At 42.9% G+C, this 2500-nt stretch overlaps 1 long non-coding RNA gene across 1 annotated transcript in view; it reads right to left on the reverse strand.

Moving 5' to 3' along the window:
- Positions 1-98: 98 nt before the first annotated feature.
- Positions 99-2500, reverse strand: part of LOC106319756 — a 17372-nt gene continuing 14970 nt past the window's right edge. The window contains exon 3 of the long non-coding RNA XR_001265540.1: positions 99-216. This is a non-coding gene — a long non-coding RNA (uncharacterized LOC106319756). The remainder of the gene's footprint in view (positions 217-2500) is intronic.

Below are 2500 nucleotides of genomic sequence, written 5' to 3' on the forward strand. Positions count from 1 at the left end.
GAGAAACGGCTACCACATCTAAGGAAGGCAGCAGGCGCGCAAATTACACAATCCCAGTACGGGGATGTAGTGACGAAAAATAACAATACGGGACTCTATTGAGGCCCCGTAATTGGAATGAGTACAATTTAAATCCTTTAACGAGGATCTATTGGAGGGCAAGTCTGGTGCCAGCAGCCGCGGTAATTCCAGCTCCAATAGCGTATATTAAAGTTGCTGCGGTTAAAAAGCTCGTAGTTGGATTTCAGTCGAACCTATGGGGTCCACTGATTAAAGGGTTAGATGGTGATGTTAGGTTTCTTGCTTGTGTCTACGGATGCTTGCTTGAACCTTCATTCCTCTTTCCTGGTGGTTACATTCATAGTGTTTAGACAGAAAATTGCTCGATATTTGCTATCAATGCTCTTTACCGAGTGTTGATTCAAGCGATCGAGACTTTTACCTTGAAAAAATCAGAGTGCTCAAAGCAGGCGTCCAAAACCTCGAAAGAGGTGCCTAAAAACGGTATGGTCAACCATCTATATGATGCGTACCACTACCTTAACTTGAATGATCTTGCATGGAATAATGGAATAGGACCTTGGTTCTATTTTGTTGGTCTTAAGAATCCAAGGTAATGATTAAGAGGGACAGACGGGGGCATTTGTATTGCGGCGCTAGAGGTGAAATTCTTGGACCGTCGCAAGACAAACTACAGCGAAAGCATTTGCCAAGAATGTTTTCATTAATCAAGAACGAAAGTTAGAGGTTCGAAGGCGATCAGATACCGCCCTAGTTCTAACCATAAACGATGCCAACCAGCGATCATTCTGAGTAACTAATTTCATGACTCGAATGGAAGCTTCCGGGAAACCAAAGTTTTTGGGTTCCGGGGGAAGTATGGTTGCAAAGCTGAAACTTAAAGGAATTGACGGAAGGGCACCACCAGGAGTGGAGCTTGCGGCTTAATTTGACTCAACACGGGAAAACTCACCCGGCCCGGACACTGAGAGGATTGACAGATTGAGAGCTCTTTCTTGATTCAGTGGGTGGTGGTGCATGGCCGTTCTTAGTTGGTGGAGTGATTTGTCTGGTTAATTCCGATAACGAACGAGACTCTAGCCTACTAAATAGACTTGCAGTTTACACTGCAGTACTCCCCCTTAGTCAACCTGTGGGTGGTAGTATCTCTTGATGGTTTCGGCTGTTGAGGGCTCTGCTGCTATTAGCCTACAGAATTGGCTAGGGTAAGGATGCTGTAGCACTGTAAGGACTTCTTAGAGGGACAAGCGGCGCTCGCAGCCGCACGAAACAGAGCAATAACAGGTCTGTGATGCCCTTAGATGTCCGGGGCCGCACGCGTGCTACACTGAAGTGGTCATCGTGCATACTGTTTCCTGCTCCGAAAGGAGTGGGTAACCGCTTGAACCCATTTCGTGATGGGGATTGGGCATTGTAATTATTGCCCATGAACGAGGAATTCCCAGTAAGCGTGAGTCATTAGCTTGCGTTGATTACGTCCCTGCCCTTTGTACACACCGCCCGTCGCTACTACCGATTGAATGATTTAGTGAGGACTTCGGACTGGTCAATCCAGACCATTGGGAAACTAGTGGTCGGATTGTGCTGGAAAGATGTTCAAACTTGATCATTTAGAGGAAGTAAAAGTCGTAACAAGGTTTCCGTAGGTGAACCTGCGGAAGGATCATTAACGTATTACCCTCTTATTATAAGAGAAATACAACCTTCAAACAATCAAACACTCTGCATAGTGATATTGTAGATGCTAATATGGTGAATGCAATTGAATTGTATTTGCATTAGAGTCGCAATTGTGAATGTTTAATGCAAACATTTAGCCATTGCAACATGATTCTAACTTGCATTACATTCGTTCATTCATACATCCATCTTTCATTATCCAATGCAACAAAGAGTGAGGGTTATCTAACGATAGCCATAATTTCTTTTTGCAAAACAATTGTAGTTTATAATGAAAAGCCTGTCTTGCTACATACTTGGTACCTGATCAAGTCTTCAGCTTATGCTGACGGCAAGGTTTAAAGAAGGAAGTTTTACACTTCTTCGCCTAACTAAGTAAAGACAACTATGGTTTTTATAAACTGCATACAATTGTTTTCAAACCCTCTCAATGCAGATTTAGGATACTTATTAAAAGTCCCACGGTGGCAAAGATACATCTTCAAGCGGTGGATCACTCGAATTACCAATCGATGAAGAACGTAGCTAGCTACGATAATCGGTGCGAATTGCAGGACACGCCGAGCACTTGAGCTTCCAACGCACATTGCGGCTTTCGGGTCTTTTCCGAGGTCACATCTGTCTGAGAGTTGAGATGTAAAATAATCAACAAAACACTTGCATACTACCATATATGCATTGTTTTGAGAGGATTGTATATTTATATGCATGAATCTTGATGTTTTATTCCTTTTCTTAATTGCAATTCGTTGCAATTTAGTAAGGAGAATCTCAAATCTACTTGTTTCACATGATAAAT

Source organism: Brassica oleracea, unplaced genomic scaffold (assembly GCF_000695525.1).
Source record: "Brassica oleracea var. oleracea cultivar TO1000 unplaced genomic scaffold, BOL UnpScaffold00613, whole genome shotgun sequence".
In the NCBI taxonomy this organism is placed as follows: Eukaryota; Viridiplantae; Streptophyta; class Magnoliopsida; order Brassicales; family Brassicaceae; genus Brassica; species Brassica oleracea.